This window comes from Salvelinus alpinus, chromosome 2 (genome assembly GCF_045679555.1).
Source record: "Salvelinus alpinus chromosome 2, SLU_Salpinus.1, whole genome shotgun sequence".
In the NCBI taxonomy this organism is placed as follows: Eukaryota; Metazoa; Chordata; class Actinopteri; order Salmoniformes; family Salmonidae; genus Salvelinus; species Salvelinus alpinus.
In genome coordinates, this window is record NC_092087.1 from 72021134 (window position 1) to 72041355 (window position 20222).

Below are 20222 nucleotides of genomic sequence, written 5' to 3' on the forward strand. Positions count from 1 at the left end.
GGAGTGATAGATGAGCAGGTGATGATGTGCAAGTAGAAATGCTGGTGTGCAAAAGAGCAGAAAAGTAAATAAAAACAATATGGGGATGAGGTAGGAAGATTGGGTGGGCTATTTACGGATGGGCTATGTACAGCTGCAGCGATCGGTTAGCTGCTCAGATAGCTGATGTTTAAAGTTAGTGAGGGAAATATAAATCTCCAGCTTCAGCGATTTTTGCAATTCGTTCCAGTCATTGGCAGCAGAGAACTGGAAGGAAAGGAGGCCAAGGGAGGTGTTGGCTTTGGGGATGACCAGTAAGATATACCTGCTGGAGCGCGTGCTACGGGTGGGTGTTGTTATCGTGACCAGTGAGCTGAGATAAGGCGGAGCTTTACCTAGCATAGACTTATAGATGACCTGGAGCCAGTGGGTCTGGCGACGAATATGTAGCGAGGGCCAGCCGACGAGAGCATACAGGTCGCAGTGGTGGGTGGTATAAGGGGCTTTGGTGACAAAACGGATGGCACTGTGATAGACTGCGTCCAGTTTGCTGAGTAAAGTATTGGAAGCTATCTTGTAAATCGCCAAAGTCGAGGATCGGTAGGATAGTCAGTTTTACGAGGATATGTTTGGCGGCGTGAGTGAAGGAGGCTTTGTTGCAAAATAGGATGCCGATTCTAGATTTCATTTTGGATAACCCTAACCAAACCCTAACCTTAACCACAATGCTAACACTAATGCCTAACCCTAACCTTAAGATTAACCATAACCTTAACCACACTGCTAACCCAAATGCCTAAGACCAAAAAGCAAATTTATGTTTTCAATATACAATATAGCCAATTTTGACTTTGCATCTGGCCCATCAAGCGGAAATTGCTCAGTTCTGCCTCAAGGACAAAACTAATCCCAATAAACGTCAACCTGCTTAAGAGGCATTAGAAGAAGACAAAAAATGTATATTACCATTTGAATGACATCTATTGCAGGATAAATCAATGTTAGAGTTTACATACACTATATATACAAAAATATGTGGACATCCCTTCAAATTAGTGGATTTGGCTATTTCAGCCACACCCGTTGCTGACAGGTGTATAAAATCAAGCACACAGCCATGTAATCTCCATAGACAAACATTGGCAGTAGAATGGTCTTACTGAAGAGCTCAGTGACTTTCAACGTTTGTCGGGAGCTTCATGAAATGGGTTTCCATGGCCGAGCAGCCGCACACAAGCCTAAGTTCACCTTGCGCAATGCCAAGCGTTGACTGGATTGGTGTAAAGCTCGCCGCCATTGGACTCTGGAGCAGTGGAAACGCGTTCTCTGGAGTCCGACAGACGAATCTGGGTTTGGCGGATGCCCGGAGGACGCTACCTGCCCGAAGGCATAGTGCCAACTGTAAAGTTTGGTGGAGCAGTAATAATGGTCTGGGTTCGGTCTTTTTCATGGTTCGGTCTAGGGCCCTTAGTTCCAGTGAAGGGAAATCTTAATGCTACAGCATACAATGACATTCTAGACAATTCTGTGCTTCCAACTTCGTGGCAATAGTTTGTGGAAGGCCCTTTCCTGTTTCCGCATGACAATAGCCCCGTGCACAAAGCGAGATCCATACAGACATGGTTAGTCGAGATCAGTATGGAAGAACAATAATCTATATCTTTTCAATTAAAAAAACAACAGAGTCTGTCAGATTTTCAGTCATTCCAATTAATGTAATACCCCTTGATCTTCAGGAATAGGACTTGGAAATATGGAAATCTAGATTAGCCAAATTGTTTTACCTGAGCACAACCCAGAAACTAAGGACTAATCAGCCTAATCTGTTGTTTTTGATTTTGATGTCAAAAAGGAGTTGACAAAGAAATGTTGCTCTTGGAATGGCATGCTTTGAGCACTACCGAAAAATTGTCCATGAAGAAAATAAAAGCCCCACTCATGGTCTTCTTAAATTAAATTCCTTTTTGACAGTATTGAGCACAAACGTTTATTCCATAGTGTCACGACTTCCGCCGAAGTCGGCTCCTCTCCTTGTTCGGGTGGCGTTCGGCGATCGACGTCACCGGCTTTCTAGCCATCGCCGCTCCATTTTTCATATATCCCTTTGTCTTGTCTTGTTTCCATACACACCTGGTTTTCATTTCCCCCAATGAAGCTAATTGTATTTAACCCTCTGTTTCCCATCATGTTTTGTGTGTAATTGTTTCATGTTGCTGTGGTGTCTTTTACGTGCTTTACTTTTGTTATGTTCCGTGTTTTTGAGCGCATTTTATTTATGTTGTGCTCTCGTTTTTGGAAGTTTAATAAAGTGCGCCTGTTTACATCACGCTACTCTCCTGCACCTGACTTCGCCTCTTTTACACATGCTGACATATAGGCAGGGATCCGCACCATGCAGCTGTTGCAAATTAGGATTTTTCACTGGCTTTCCACTGGGGCGTATTCATTACTCCGATCCTGTTGCAAAACGTTTCTTAAACAGAAGAAAACGGAACAAAATGGGGAGGGACCTACCTGAATTTCTTCAATAGAAACTCTCTTTTTGCCTCCGTTTGGTTTTCAAGCGGTAAACGGTTTCCGTAATGAATACACACCTGGCTGCAAAAACAATGATTGATAGGCAGCTTAAACTTCTTAAATTCAACCTTTATTGGGTTAAAATACACATATACATTCATGAACAGCCATCCACAACAACCAGAGGTGCAAATAAATGAGAGAGCAGCAGGGTGATTCACATCAATGCACTATGTAGCCTAAATATCAATAGAAAATCTGTATCGCCTGTAGGGTACACCACTGTTGATGTCCTTACCTACAAGCGTTTATTCAAGTTCGCTGATCTTTGGATGCCGACAGCAGTCGTACCATTGGGAGACATATCTTAGACTGTAGCCTTCAAAAGCCTATTCCTGCTATTTTCCCGGGATCCATCAAATGCATTTGGTGTGTCATCATAGGGGTCTCTGGATTTGTGATCAGACTTTCTCAGGCGGAACAAACTAAAACTTTTTTCAATGCTGATTTGAATGTCATTGAGAAAGCAGAAAGGTGTCAAAAAAGGTTTCGCAAGCATCCTATCTGAATTTAATAGTAATCCTAGAAGTAATCATCTAGTTTTTCAAAAGTATCTGTAATCTGATTACAATATTTTTGCTGGTAACGTAACTACAGTTACAGTTTTTTTTGTCATCCGTTACTCCCCAACCCTGAGTGGCTGTAGGCTCACTAAAACAGTGACTATTGACTCAATTGGCGGCTCGTAATCTTCAATGTAGTCTGTACTGCAAGACTCTGTCACAAACAATGAGTTACCACAGACTTATACTGTAGGCTACGTTCATTGTGTTGGTTCATAGAGAAATTTAAGAGACATGTTAGTTAACTTTTCTTGTTCTGGTGCTGACAGGCCAGGCAATTCACCAGGGTTTACTCATCTTAATCTCCTGTCCCTGCCGAACTCATCTAGTCTCTCTATTCTCTTAATTTTGTTTAAATCTTTTCATAACTTATCTTATCTCGCCGTTCTCGGAGCACCAGGCAAGCTTCGTGATTCAACATCAGAGCAGAACAGTGTGTGAGGGAGCTCCCAAAACCAGCTCTGAAATTAACTGTGTAATCTCGCCCCCCTCCTCCCCCCTCACCGTTCTTTCATTCTCTTGCACCATCTCTCTCATGTGCTTTCACTTTCACTCTCTAAATCGGTTGGTTGGTCAGTAGGTTGGTCTCTCTCTATCTCTTTCTCTATGTCTCTCTCTCTTTTGCTCTCTCTCTCGCTCTTCTTGCAGGGTGCTTTCACCCTTTTCCTATCTCTTTTTCTCTCTATCTCTCTCTCTCTGGCTCTCTCTCGCTCTCTCTTTTTCTCATCCCTCTATCCACGTTAGCATTTCAAATGAGAATCAAGGGAGGACTATGCACTGTCAGCCACTGCAGTCATTTCATGCTCAGATTTAAGAAAACAGAGAGCGAGAGAGAGACAGAGGGAGAGGATAAATAAAGCGATATGGAGAGAGGGAGCAGTAGAAATAGAGAGAGAGAGACGCATACAGAGAGAGAGAGAAAAAGACAGAGAAAAGGGAGAGAGAGAGAAGGGATATTTACTGTGTGGGCACTGCTGGAGCATACTGTGCGAAACACACTCATCTAGATGAGTGAAGGAGGCGTGGGGAGATGGAACCGCATTGAGAATACTGTACTGCAGACTTATGGCTTGTCATAATAGCCATAGAGATCCTATTATTCATCTCAATGATAATAGCTTTTATGGGTCCATAGTTCTTCAGAATTGTGCAGTCAATGGAATAACTCAAGCAATGGTCTTCTTCTGTCTACGTATAGATGGTTAGAGATCTTTAAAGAGGTTGATGTTAGGTCACTGTAACCATATGCAGTACCAGTTATTGCCTTAGCTAGTTACAAATATTCTGGATGATTCAAATGATCATTACGAGTGCCTGATTGACTGATTTCACATAGGCCCACACATATCATTTGGAAAGATATTGTAGCATTTCTGCCATCTCATATAATGACACCATAGTCACAGCAACCCAGACTGACTAGCAGCACACATTACTCACCCTGCTATCATAGCCCACACATACCACACCACTCACACTGCTATCACAGCCCACACATACCACATCACTCACACTGCTATCACAGCCCACACATACCACATCACTCACCCTGCTATCATAGCCCACACATACCACATCACTCACACTGCTATCACAGCCCACACATACCACATCACTCACACTGCTATCACAGCCCACACATACCACATCACTCACCCTGCTATCACAGCCCACACATACCACATCACTCACACTGCTATCACAGCCCACACATACCACATCACTCACCCTGCTATCATAGCCCACACATACCACATCACTCACACTGCTATCACAGCCCACACATACCACATCACTCACACTGCTATCACAGCCCACACATACCACATCACTCACCCTGCTATCACAGCCCACACATACGACATCACTCACATTGCTATCACAGCCCACAACTACTGATGATCAGCATGCATCTGGCATGTGGTGCGCTCCCTAATTCCCATATTCCCTGTATAGTACACTACTTTATCCTATTCCCTGTATAGTACACTACTTTATCCTATTCCCTGTATAGTACACTACTTTATCCTATTCCCTGTATAGTACACTACTTTATCCTATTCCCTGTATAGTACACTTGTAACGGTTGTCGTTGGTGGAAGGAGAAGAGGACCAAAGTGCAGCGTGGTACGTATTCATAATAATTTAATAAAGAATGAATACTGAACAAAAACAACAAACCGACAAATGAACAGTTCTGTAAGGTGCAAACAAAAACACTAAACAGAAAATAACTACCCACAACCCATAGTGGGAAAACAGGCTACCTAAGTATGATTCTCAATCAGAGACAACGATCGACACCTTCCTCTGATTGAGAACCATACTAGGCCAAACACATAGAAATATAACGACTAGAACAAAACATAGCAAAACAACATAGAATGCCCACCCCAACTCACGCCCTGACCAAACTAAAATAAAGACATAAAAAAGGAACTAAGGTCAGAACGTGACAACACTACTTTATCCTATTCCCTATAGTCATTTTGACCAGAGCTCCATGGGCCCTGGCCAAAGGTAGTGCACTTTATAGAGAATCGGATAACTTTTGGGACTGAACCCTAGTGCATTATGTACGAATAGGATGCCATTTGGGACTGAAACCTAGTGCATTGTGTAGGAATAGGGTGCCATTTGGGACTCACCCTGAAAGCGCTCTCTGATGGATGGAGAGGTAATTGCTAGTCAAAGGTATTGATCCATGATGGCTGGCTGGCTTGCAGCCTAATGGAAGCTGAAGCGACATGGCTTGTAGTGTAGTGATTTATCTAATGAGGGGTGTGTAGTGTTAGGCTAGCTGTAGAAAATGGGCTGGTATCTGTTGACATTTCATTCCCTATCAGTGCTTTAATTAATGGCTATTTTATTACATGCTACGTTAAAGCCTTCCCTTCTTTTAAGAGAGGAATTGTATTACATTCAAGGCAGCCATATAATATTGAAATATTATCCCCCACTCATTAATATTGTCTTTAAATTTGTCTTTGACTGTGAAAGATGGATTAAATTCAGCGATACATTTCTTCACAGCACTTGAGCACTAGTTTTAACCATGTTTATGTGTGGGTGTTAATCCAAAACAGATGTTACTACACCATACCTTAATCCTCTATTTGGGAGGGATACTGTAAGGGGATCTCACTGGGGTTTAGTTAAACTTATAAGCAGGGTGCAATACACTGTCCCAACAATACCACACACCACTGTCACTATGGGTCTTTAAATGGTGGCTTGCATCTTTTGAGCTGTAACTCATTACACTTTAAAACCACAAGTTCCTAGATGACAGACATCCTCCACTATCCTAATGTGATGTGATAAAACATTATGACAAGCTTTCGTTTAAAGTGAAGATTCACTGTTTGTGACAGCCAAGACTGCCATTCCTGTGACATGGTAATTACACAGTGCTCTCTGTCATGATAGATGTCACGTTGTTATTTCAACGTCTGAATAAGATACTGTATATTCCAAAGGGAGAACTGTAGTGGGTTTTCAATGCTTGGATAAAGATAACACAATCCAATGGAATTGGACTGCCTAATAGAAGACAATGGAGTCAACCAACATTGTCCAATACCATATACACGCTTAGAAAAAAGGATTCCAAGAGGGTTCTTTGGTTGTCCCCGTAGGATAACCCTTTTTGGTTCCAGGTAGAACCCTTTCCCTTTCTGGCCCACCCTCTGTGGAAAAGGTTCTACATGGAACCCAAAAGTGTTCTACCTGAAACAAAAAGGACCGAAACCTGGGACCAAAAGGGTTCTACCTGGATCCAAAAAGGGTTCTTCAAAGGCTTCTCCTATGGTAACAGCTGAAAAACCCTATTAGGCTCTAGAGAGCATATTTTTTTGTGTATTGTAACTAGGGCCAAGAGTTTTCCTTGAAAAGATTACGTGGTCAAGAATAACTCCTGTCCCATACAGTATATCACTTCTTTATCTGATTATACAATCACTGTACTGTATTGTACTTGGTCATATGATAACAGCACCCTATATATTAACTAATTGATCCATAAACGCCTTTACTTTATTTCCTGAATGGGGATTTCAAGATGAATCTCCTTTGATAAATCGCCGGCCACATGCCCTTGGTGTGATGTATGGAGCATTGTTAAACATTTAAATCCTCTACTAGTACCACAGCCTGCAGTATGTACTATGTATCATTCATACTGAATGGGTCTAGCTATTTGTATTCTGTGCATTCTGTGAGGGAGATTGAGAGAGAGGCAGAGGGAGAGAGAGAGATAAGCAGCAGCTCTCTGTAACTAATATATTAATGGGAGCAGCGTCTTGCCACTGGCCCTCACAGGAACCCATTAATATACACTAAGTGATGGTATGAGAAATCACTTTTCCATCAGTCTGTCACTCTGTTTCTGTACAGAATACAAGAGGCTGTATGTATTAAGTGTTGGAGTGATAATTTAGGATCCATTTGGCCTTTTAGATCACAATGAGTAAGGTTACATGAACAGGAGGGACCTGATCCTAGATCAGCACTGACCAGTATCAAAGCTAAGCGCTCAAAATAAAACCATATTGCTGAATTGCAGCTCTGGATCCACTCTCGCTAAGTCATGTATGAAAATATCAATGTATCAATAGTGAATGCTGCTGCTCTCTCATATGTTCAGTACAGTACATCATGCTTGGTTGTACTTTTAGTGGAGGCATTTTAGACAGCTTAAAGTTTGAAAGTTGAAAATCAAAATGAGGATGGAGAGAATATTGTTAGAGGGGTGAGAGACAGACAGAGAGAGAGCGAGAGAGAGAGAGAGATGAAGTGATGACCAGCTTGAAAATCAGATGGATGGATGGATGGAATAACAATTCTCAGTTGAAGAGAATGAAGAGGATGTAGATTGCTTATCCTCCACTGGCTTTGGCATGATGATGTTGTGACCATAGACATCCAGCTGAGAGCAGCAGTCACCAGTCTGGATGGTGGTACTGTAGACAGCCCAGCTCAGCCAATTATTTATAAATACACTAGATGACTGATAGGGGGCGCTGTGTTGAAGCCACTGTGCCTCCATTTTGGCACGCGCCTCCACAGCGCCCTCACCATTGTAAACAATATTTTGGAAGCTAAAGAAAGGCCACGTTTATTCTATTACACACAACTTCATGCAAACCTTTAAAATAAAAATATATATAAAGACATTTTCTTTAAAGTATCATTTTTTAGAGATGACTAATGTTACTGACCCCACTACAACAACAAAAATACTTAAATACATGTAATTTTGTCCTTAAAACGTTTAAGTATTGGCCTCCCGAGTGGCGCAGCGGTCTAAAGCACTGCATCGCAGTGCTAGCTGCTTTACTACACATCCTGGTTTCTATACCCGGGTGTGACCAGGAGACCCATGAGGCGATGCACAATTGGCCCAGAATCGTCCGGGTTAGGGGAGGGTTTGGTCGGCCAGGATGTCCTTGTCCCATCTCGCTCTAGCGACTCCTGTGGCGTGCCGGGTCCATGCACGCTGACACTGTCGCCAGGTGTACGGTGTTTCCTCTGACACATTGGTGCAGCTGGCTTCTGTGTTAAGCGGGCAGTGTGGCTGGCGGGATTGTGTTTCAGAGGACGCATGACTCAGGAGTTGCAGTGATGGGACACAGATCAATACTACCAATTGGAAAGGATGAAATTAGGGGGGGGGAAATGAAATAAATAAATAAGATACATTTAAGTGAAATACTGTAGAATTCCATTCATTCATATGGAGGACTGCTTCTACTAGGGAGTGCCAATATGGCCGACCGGTGGCTTCAAAGCCTCTCAATGGCCAATACATATCATCAGCAATCCAGGGTTTATATACATCATTGGCCCCAGCAGTCCCCTCAATGACAGCCAAGGACAGAGCAGGCATCATTAAACAAGGAGGACTGCAAATGACCATCGACAGCTACCTCCTCTTTCTTTCTTTCTTTGTTTCTCTCACTAATTCTCTTACGCATTATTCTTACACAATATTTATTATGTTTTCTCAATTTCTCTTTCTATCTCTTTCTACATTTTTCACATGCAATACTCTTTCTCCATTTCTCTCCCGGACTCTTTCTCTCTCTCTCTCTCCTCTATCTCATACACACAGATTAAAGAATATATACGGCAGGTAGCCTAGTTGTTAGAGTGTTGGGCCAGTAACCGAAAGGTTCCTAGATTGAATCCCCGAGCTGACAAGGCAAAAAACATCTGTCGTTCTGCCCCTGAACAAGGCAGTTAACCCACTGTTCCTAGGCCTTCATTGTAAATAAGAATATGTTCTTAACTGACTTGCCTAGTTAAAAAATATATACAGGTTACATCTTTGATCTCATTATGTGTGATGATGGTACAGGTTTTACATTCTGCTGTGTTGCCTGATATACAGGGCTCAACATTGGCTTTAAATTACTTCCCCACCTAAGCTAATGTGTGATCTATGTGTTTTTCTTATACGTCCTGGGGTACAGTTTCAGTATATATGCAGAACTTGAGAACAACTGCACTTTGAAGTATTGTTTTTATGCAGCATAACTGATGAGATGTGTTGAGTTCTTCAGGCAACACTTACAGCACTATCATCATATAGTAAGTAGTACAGTGTTATCATGTTACAGCCTTGAGAATGGAGACACTGAGTTATAGCGGTTGAAATATACATTGGATTTAAAATAAGCAATGGAATGATTCAGGGGAAAATGTGACAGAGAAGAGGAAGATACACTATGTGGACACCCCTTCAAATTAGTGGATTCGGCTATTTCAGCCACATCCGTTGCTGATTGATGTATAAAAGCGAGCACACAGTCATGCAATCTCCTTAGACAAACACTGGCAGTAGAATGGCCCGTACTGAAGAGCTCAGTGACTTTCAACGTTTCCAACAAGTCAGTTCCTACATTTTCTGCTCTACTAGAGTTGCCCTGGTCAACTGTAAGTGCTGTTATTGTGAAGTGGAAACGTCTAGGAGCAACAACGGCTCAGCCGCGAAGTGGTAGGCCACACAAGCTCACATAACGGGACCGCCGAGTGCTGAAGCGCATTAAAATCGTCTGTCCACGGTTGCAACACTCACTACCGAGTTCATAACTGCCTCTGGAAGCAAGCTCAGCACAATAACTGCACAAAAGCCCAAGATCACCATGCACAATGCCAAGCGTCGGCTGTAGTGGTGTAAAGCTCGTCGCCATTGGACTCTGGAGTAGTGGAAATGCGTTCTCTGGAGTGATGAATCATGCTTCACCATCTGGCAGTCCGACAGACAAATCTGGGTTTGGGGATGCCCAGAGAACGCTACCTGCCCGAATGCATAGTGCCAACTGTAAAGTTTGGTGAAGGAGGAATAATGGTCTGGGGCTGTTTTTTATGGTTTGGGCTAGACCCCTTAGTTCCAGCGAAGGGAAATCTTAAAGCTACAGCGTACAATGACATTCTAGACGATTCTGTGCTTCCAACTTTGTGGCGTTTGGGGAAGGCCCTTTCCTGTTTCACCATGAGAATGCCCCCATGCACAAAGCGAGGTCCATACAGAAATGGTTTATCGAGATCGTTGTGGAAGAACTTGACTGGCCTGCACAGAGCCCTGACCTCAACCCCATCCAAAACCTGTGGGATGAATTTGAACTCCAATTGTCAGCCCTAATTGCCCAACATCAGTGCCCGACCTCACTAATGCTTATGTGGCTGAATGGAAGCAAGTCCCCGCACCAATGTTCCAACATGTAGTGGAACGCCTTCCCAGAAAAGTGGAGGCTGTTATAGCAGTAAAGGGGGGACCAACTCCATATTAATTCCCATGATTTTGGAATGTGATGTTCGACAAGCAGGTGTCCACATACTCTTGGCCATGCAGTGTAGCTCCTCCTTCAGTAGCTGTTTTGGAAGTTGAAATGCCCTCTAGTCAGTATATGACTTTGGCATGCTAGTGCATGTGTGTTTTGGACATTTGTGTGCCCTTCACTGGCATATGTGTGTTTCAGTGTGTGTGTGTGTGTGTGTGTGTGTGTGTGTGTGTGTGTGTGTGTGTGTGTGTGTGTGTGTGTGTGTGTGTGTGTGTGTGTGTGTGTGTGTGTGTGTGTGTGTGTGTGTGCCACAGGGCCAGGCTGTCTGACTGGCAGAGCTGAGGTCACCCCCTGCCACGAGCATCTGGACAGATACTCTGAAGCATGGACTCTCTCTGAGACGCACTGGGCCACACACATGTACTGTACACATACACAAACTGGTGTGCACCGCACATACACACACACTGCCACATGCCAAAGCATCGTCATTGTTCCAAACTCTCCTTTTAATTTATTCACCAATGCAACCTCCCTCACCCAACTACTACCCATGGCAAATATAGTAAACAACACACACACACACACACACACACACACACACACACACACACACACACACACACACACACACACACACACACACACACACACACACACACACCGACACACACACACCTCCATGCTGTTCTTGTTTGGTGATGTTCTATAGGAACTGTATATCTCTATTCTTTCTGCTGTTTGGCCAGAGGGAGAGAATGTGGGCGCTTATTGGGACTGCTGCCAACCTTCTCTCTCTCTCTCTATGACACACACACACACACACACACACACACACACACACACACACACACACACACACACACACACACACACACACACACACACACACACACACACGGCTGAGGGAAGGATGGAATGTCAGTGTGTGTGTTTCCTTGTGTGTCTACGTGTGTTGATTTGTGTGTGGGTGTTTCTACCCCCCAACCCTTTGCTTTGCCATCACTTTCTACTGTTTATTTCCTGGCAGACTTTCACTGTGTTCTCTCTCAGTTCCCTATGGATCCTAGTACTGTACACTTGAACTCTAGCACAGCTAAAGGCACATCACAGACTGTCCTGGAATGAATGTAAGGGGGTCAGCAAAAGGACAAAGTGCATGCATACGCAGCCAGGCATGCACGCACACACACATACAGGCACAAAAACACACACACACACACACATTGCTGAACCGTAATATTAACCACTAGTTTGGCTGATTCTGTTCACCTAAGCTTAAAGGGTGTTAAGTCTAGAAATGTCATTAGCTTAGCTCTACCACTCACAATTGTCGAGACTAGACCCTGGCTATGAAGAGTTGATCCTAAAGAGAGTGTGACTGATAGGATTCATTCTGTCATTGACCCTCACTGTAGCAGCATGCTGAGTCCACTCATCTAGAATGGCTTTACTTGTCATGCCTATAGCTTGAGTGAATGGTTATCCAGACTTCTCTCTCCCACTCTCTCTCTCTCTCTCTCTCTCTCTCTCTCTCTCTCTCTCTCTCTCTCTCTCTCTCTCTCTCTCTCTCTCTCTCTCTCTCTCTCTCTCTCTCTCTCTCTCTCTCTCTCTCTCTCTCTCTCTTTCTCTCTCCCTCTCTGTCTGTCTTTCTCCCGCTGTCTCTTTCTCTCTCCCCTGACTCTCTCTCTCTCTCTCTCTCTCTCTCTCTCTCTCTCTCATTTTTATTTATTTATTTATCCGTTATTTTACCTGGTAAGTTGACTGAGAACACGTTCTCATTTACAGCAATGACCTGGGGAATAGTTACAGGGGAGAGGAGGAGGGTGAATGAGCCAATCGTAAAGCCAATTTATCTGCTTAGTACAGCGGTGTAGGTCTGTGTATGCCTATGCCCTGCTATGTTATAAGTCTATAATAGGAAATATATTCTAAGGGATGAAGTGCTTGCGGCAGCATTCTTGCCCCTCTCTCCACCTCTCCCCAAATCTGAGCCAGCACATCTGATATAGCCCAAGGCCAAGGTTTTAACTCCCTCCCTCCAACCCTACCCCTTTTTCTAATAGCCTCCCTCCTTCCCTCTGTTCTAATCTATCATTCTCTTTCACACTGTAGCTTCTTTAGCTACACTTGCATGCTGTTCTCTTTGTCATCTACTCATTGATTTGCTTGCTCCTTTCTTTTACTGCCCACTTTTCTGTCTTCCAACCCCTTTCTATCTCTCCATCTATCCAAACCCTGTCTGTCCCATCCTTTCTCACTGTCTCTCTCTCTGCTTATTTAATTAGGTCGCTGATATTCCTTTGATGTGGGGGCTGAATAGAGAAGCTGTCACAGGAGCTCAGTTCTGGACCGCTGCCTCCCTGCGCTCACACACACACTCACTCACTCACTCACTCACTCACTCACTCACTCACTCACTCACTCACTCACTCTAAACCTTTCCCGGCAAACTTCACATTCTCCCACTGTACAATGATCAGACCAACAAACACACGTCCTGTCTCACAGACTCACTCTAAACCTCACACAGTGTTTCTCCTTCTCACACCCACACTGTGTTCCTCCTTTGAGACCCAATTTAGTCACAACGGAATAACAGAAGTGATGTTATAGGTTGGAAAACATAGCCTTTACCAGCACAATGATGTATGGAATACATAATCCATTTGGTATCATCATTCCCTGGTGCAATAGAGGAAGTTTATTCTGTAGAGGAAGCTTAAGTTCCATTATGTAATGGGGTCCTGTGTGTAGCTGGTGTAGAGAGTCAGGCGCAGGACAGCAGAAATGAGTAATCAACGTACTTTACTCAAAATACAAAAATACAAGGCAAATATACGAGCCCACAATAACGGACCGATTTACAAATAACAATCACTCACAAACAAACATGGGGAAAAGAGGGTTAATGGGGAAAAGAGGGTGAGTGAAACCAGGTGTGTAAGACTAAGACATAACAAATGGAAAATGAAAAGTGGATCGGCGGTGGCTAGAAGGCCGGTGACGTCGACCGCCGAACAAGGAGAGGGACCCATTATATCTGGCAGACTATTTCAGCACATAGTTTTCTCCTCAACACGGTACCACAGCCAGAACTGTAGTCACAATATGCAGTGGTCTTAACATAACATGCTTGAAATTGAGGAAGGTCAGACGGTGTTATAACAGACATATTGCTCCTTTGGTCTGCGTGCTTTCTGCTTGTAGTTCAGTGATTTCCTCAAATATTTGTGTCAACATACAGGTGTCTCTCTGAGCGGGTCACCGGAGACTCAGTCGATACTTCCAGCTACTGGGTTGTATTTACTAAGAGGATGTAGAGAAAACACAACGCAGTGTGTGTGTGTGTGTGTGTGCGCCTGTGTGTATGTACTTGCTTGTGTGTGTGTGTGCGTGCGTGGTCCTGTGTGCACATGTGTGTGTGGTGGTTATATGGGTTAGCTGTGCGTTTGCGCGTGTGTATATATGTGTGTGTATGTGCTCATATACTTTGTGGTTGCTTCCTAGCTGTCTGTCTGTCAGGGTAATAGCCCTTATGCACATTCCATGATCGAACGTTCTAAACACTATTCCTACCGGCGTGGCAATTTCCGGTGGCGCATACTATAGAACGAAAGTCAGTCGTTGTTATCGACGATATAACGTTACTACCACTATGTCACACTTTTTTACTACTTGTCTTAAGGACTTGCCTCAAATTAATATTAATGATGTACATCGAATTGTTAAATCAGCCTCCGAGACTCCAGCTAGCAAGAATGAAAATGGGTTCAAGATGTACATAGGAAACTACATAGACAACTATGAAGGTAAGTACCAAGTCAGTGACAGATATAACGTTAGTTAAATGAGCCCCTAGTTAATTAAGAAGACTAGACACTACTATGTTTATTGTTATTTATGGACCACATCATTCTTGTTTCTCACTTCAGTCTTTCATCACACTTATCTTCACAGATGGTGTTAAAGCACTCCGTACCAGTGATAGTGGTACAAAGCCACTGCTCCTGTGTTGCAGGAAGTTCTATGTGCAATCATCTGGTGGCCCTTCTTTACCAGACAGCGCACTACTCTCAACTAAACATTCCTGCTGCACCACCAGTTCACAGCTGCACAGACACAGAACAGCGTTGGCACAAGCCAATAATACTTGTGAGTCTATCAATATCCAGAAAAAAATGCACCTGAAAAGTATTCAGCCTATGTAACAGTAAATCCTTGTTAATTAGGGTGTGAAGCCAGGTCCGGTTGATGGAATAGAGTTCCGTAAACCTATTAACTCGTGTGCTGATGGAATAAGGTAAGTTGGAGGTTCCTAGAATGGAAACATTTAAGAAAACAACATTTTCTTGAGATTTTTTTGGTATCCAGATGATAAGCCTGAACAGTGGCGTCTTTACGATGTAATGACAAAGACTGGGGGGAAATATATCATCTGTATATTTTAATCCATTTTATATGAACTTTCGGGCTTGTGCTGTTTCTGGAAAAGTTACATGAGTCTTTGTCATAGTAATCTCTCCAACCTGATGTTAAGGTTTTTAAATGTTTTGCAGAAGTTCTCTCTACAAAGCACTCAATGGATACATGCCTGACATGAACCTTCTCCGCGTCCCAGAAACGTATGCCAACTTTTCTCCATTTACTGCCCCTCTTGTGACAACAATGGAAATGTCAGCTGACGTGCTCCTGGTTGAGTCCTCCTTTGGGCCAGTGCAAGCTGGCAGTGTGCTGTCCTATCAACTTCCTCAGCCAAAGACCAGTGAAATTGTGAAGATTCCGATGCACCTTCTCCACCAATCCTTCCATTAGATGGCTACAGGCTTCAGTCTTCCCAGTGTGCTTACATCCTTAGCCATCAGGACCAGTTCCACGTCAAGTCATTACAGACAATCTACGAGATGTCACACAAAGTCGAGGTTGCTACAAGGGAGCAGAGCAGCAGCTCGGAATGGCATCAGCTAAGGAAAATGAGAATAACATCCTCTCGTTTCCGAGAGGTTTGCCATGTCCGGGGAGAGATCTCAGCTGACCGTCTAGCTGAGAGGATGTTCAAGGGATCTGGTATGCAGACCATGGAGATGAAGAGGGGGCTAGTCATAGAGCCAGTGGCTGTACAGCAGTACTGCACACTGAAGAATGTTAACTTTTTTCCGTGTGGCTTCGTAGTGCACCCTGATGCTCCGTGGTTAGGATCCTCTCCAGATGGCATCATATTTGATCCCAGTGTGAGACCACACTTTGGACTCTTACAGGTCAAGTGCCCAAATATACCAAGTTATGTTGACTGCCCTTACCTGAAGATACAGAATGGAGAGCTGAAGTTGAAGAGATGTCATGCTAACTACTGGCAGGTGCAAGGTCAAATCCTTCTCACAGGTTGTAGCTGGTGTGACTTTGTCATCTGTGCACAGCAGGTCATCCTAGTTGAAATGATATGTAATGATCTACAGGTTTCAAAAACTATAAGAGAGAAGGTTGACCACTTTTATTTTTACCACTACTTGCAGAAGTGTCTATCTCGCACCTGAATGGATCCCCTGCATGGGTGCCAAGTTGAGTGGTTTCATGAAAAATAAGTATTGATGTTCTTGTGAAGAAGACTACAGTAGAATAGATTTGTTTAAAAAAATGTATTTCAGCAAATGTTCAACAGTTCAGTTAATCAATTACACATCTCTAACATTGTATTCAATCTTGCATTCTGACTAATCTGTGTTTACTTGATTTCTTTCCCCCACCCCTAAACTCATTGCCTAATTAAAGCCAATACAAGCTCCACACAAACTGATGTTCACTACAACACAAATGATTGATACATGTTGTAGATAAACAAATTATTATTTTGCTGCTAGCAAATAAACGCATGTACATTTACACTGGCTTGGCCCATGCTCTGACCAAAGGTCCGTTTTGATAGTTGACCAACAGGCACACCACTGCAAATAATTGGTTGATGCTGCCTGAGATGGTCAGGGGGATGACTGTGTCAAACAGCTTGTGCTCCTTTACTCTGCGGATCATTCTTTCAACATGCACTCTCAGCCTGGCAATGGATTTGGTCTCCCTAACTTCATGCGCTGGCATCTGTGTGCGTCTTGACAGAAAGGCTGGTCGGTAGCCCTTGCACAGAACAATGTAATCTACGAGAAAGCCCTTATCCACCATAATGGCCATGTCAGGAGTGAGTAAGGAAATAATTCCAGACTGCTTGAAGATCTCCATGTCACTCACATATGTGGTGACGTTCCCAACATGCCTTTAAAGGTACAGTGTGACTTGTAGGAAGAAAACATATCACTCTGCAGTAGTAGTAAAGATGGTCTCTGGCAGCGGAGTTCAGTGCAGTCGATCACTACCTGGGTGTCTGGATAGTCTTTGAACTCAGGTGGCAGGTGGGCTTTGATGGTTTCTTGGGGATCCATATCCGTGCTGCTCCAAGCAGACAGTAGAGTTGGCCCAAGTGATAGTCCTTATATTCGGTCCATAACAAAAAGTAAATAATGTTTAACAATTACAGTAAGATCAAATAATATTCTCTTAAGTATTTAATGAAGTTGTCCCTTACCAGTTTTCTTAGAGTAACACTTGTTTCAGATGAATTGGTATTTGTGACTCTTATAAACCTGGTCTCTGCTGCCCGCTCAATCAAGTGCCAGAAGGCCATCAGGTGGGTGTAGCTTGCAAATCTAAAGACGGACCCAGAGTATTTGAATACCAAAAAAGCTCATTACTATTATTGTCCATCTTCTCTAAGCATCAAGTAGCACTAGACATGACCTAGCTGCGATTGTAGCCTGTAATTCACAGCAGCTATCATCACAGCAGTGAATTTGTTTTAAATGTTCTGTTATTTAACCTGGGAAGTTGACTAAGATCCAAATCTTATTTGCAGCAATGACCTGGGAGCATTTTTGGGGGTTAACTGAAAACTAATGTAAAGACAATATACATTCAATGTGCCTACTTATGATAAGATATGCTAGCCTAGTTTTAAATAACAATGAACATGTTCTTAAAGGTAAGATGGACTTTGGGATAATAATAATAATTAATAGTAAATAATTAACAATAGTCATGCTGGATAATAATAAATCATTACTGTACCTTGTGTAAAAACGTATATCCTCGTCAGAACCAGCAAATCGCTGTAGACCAAAGCCGTGTTGGACGATCAGTTTATCCAGCTTGGCTCGAAGCTCCTCAATTTCTCTTACGTGCTCATGGTTTTCCATTAAGGCCATGTCCAGGGCTGCGGGTTCAGGGACTGCACAGTAATCATGTGTCTGGACCGGATCAGAGACGGCACAGTCCATAGGCAGCGCACCTTGTTCTTCATCCTCCTCAGTCGGAGAAGGAGGTTTCAGTCTTCTTTCCCAAACACCAGGTCTCTTTTGAATGTGCCAGTTCCACGCCAAGACTGTAGGAACAACACCTCTTTTTAGATACTGTTGCCCCCCAATTTCTCCCTCAACAAAGTCACTCGACGAAATGTGTACTACACATCTTTGTGTGTTTGGTGACAGTAAAGTTGTCACGACGTACTGCCACCAACCACCTTTTTCTGAGCTCTACATCGACCGGGAAACTATGGAAGCTCACAATACCATTCAATTTGGAAGAAACTGAACACAGACGCACTGAACAATGTTCATTAGCACCTCCTTCGCGGGGCTGTAAACGTAGTCATTGCAAACTATTTCAGTCAGAAATGCATCGACGACAGTTAGATAGCTAGTAAGCTAATGATAAAAACGATAGCAGAAATCGCTCCGGAAGTCATCAACCCGGTAGGAAGTAAATTAGAACGTTGGAGGCGGTATAATGCATAGAGCCTATTGACAGCCATGGTGTGATGCGTATCATGTGTTTGGTTCTACTGGTCTTCGTTCAGTTCACACTGATCTTACTCAGGGCTACTGACTTCTGTCTGAAATGGCACCCTATCCCCTAAAAGTGCACTAAAGTAGTGTATTACATAGGGCAGAGGGTGCCATTTTGGACACAGAGCCTATTGACAGCCATGGTGTGATGCGTATCATGTGTTTGGTTCTACTGGTCTTAGTTCAGTTCACACTGATCTTACTCAGGGCTACTGACTTCTGTCTGAAATGGCACCCTATCCCCTATTAAAGTGCACTAAAGTAGTGTATTACATAGGGCAGAGGGTGCCATTTTGGACACAGAGAGTGACTGCTTTCCACGGCAACCCCCAGTAATAGGGGAAGTGATCTATCTAGTCTTCAACATCCTTTCCAACACTTCCCCTTCAGCAGTGATGTGCAACCTGTCCTCATACATGTCTAGTAGTTTGACAAGCATTCTATCTTTTCATTTAGATTTCTCTTTCTCATACATTTTAGTCATTTAGCAGACGCTCTTATCCAGAGCGACTTACAGTAGTGAGTGCATACTTTTTCTTGTTTGTTCGTACTGGTCCCCAGTTGGAATCAAACCCACAACCCTGGCGTTGCAAGTGCCATGCTCTACCAACGGAACCACATGGGACCCCTACTCATACTTACTCCGAGCGATCTCTCTCTCACACACACACACACACACAAAACCCCCTCAACCCGTCTCCCTCCCTATACACACGTCCACCCTTCTATCTCTTTATTCTTCCCATTGATTCCCCTTCCCCCCTGGTACCTGTGGCCTATTAACAGCATGATAGATGATCAGGCTTTGATCCACCGTCACTCACTGGCAGTAAGGTCAGCACCACCGGACCCAACGGCCATGTAAAGACAGATCCCAAAAATAACTTCTGTCTTGGTGTGACTTTGACTGCCCAGTTCCAATGTGAGGTGGTGAGGGATGTATGGAGAAGAGGGATGTGTGTGTGTGTTTGTGTGTGTCAGCTCTTGCAGGGTGGGATGGGCGGTGAGCCTTCATACCAACCACTATAGTGTCCTACGACTAGATCATAGCAAGTCAAGGGAATGTTTGTCCCCTTGGCCTTGCACTATTATGGCTAATATCTTACACCCCATTGGAACATACTGTGGACTAGAGTACAGGGTCAGACAGTATACCGTTTTTTGTGTTTATTTTTTGTTGCTTGTGTTTGTTCCCATTCTACATGACATACTGTAATAAAGAGATCCTAACCTTTCCAGCAAAGGCAGAATAATGTGTCGTGGTTATCAATACCTCCACATAACTCTTTTAATAGTGCCTCGAGGGCGCCACTAACCCAGTGGCCTGGTTTCACCACAACACAGCTGTGTACTGATATCAGTCACACAGACAGAATGGGACTGGGTAACTTATCCTGTTAGAGCTAGAGAGGAGCGCTGCTTTCTAGCCTAGA

General features: G+C 43.5%; 1 protein-coding gene and 1 long non-coding RNA gene across 3 annotated transcripts in view; one reads left to right on the forward strand and one right to left on the reverse strand.

Annotated features, from left to right (window-relative positions):
* The window catches only part of LOC139567716 (rab11 family-interacting protein 4A-like), an 87892-nt gene that overhangs the window by 13469 nt on the left and 54201 nt on the right, over positions 1-20222 (forward strand). The window lies entirely within an intron of this gene.
* LOC139567718 (uncharacterized) lies at positions 16388-18743 on the reverse strand. Its single transcript, XR_011673457.1, has 3 exons — positions 18014-18743; positions 17475-17595; positions 16388-17378 (listed from the first exon to the last, which is right to left on the reverse strand). It is a non-coding gene; the product is annotated as an uncharacterized lncRNA (long non-coding RNA).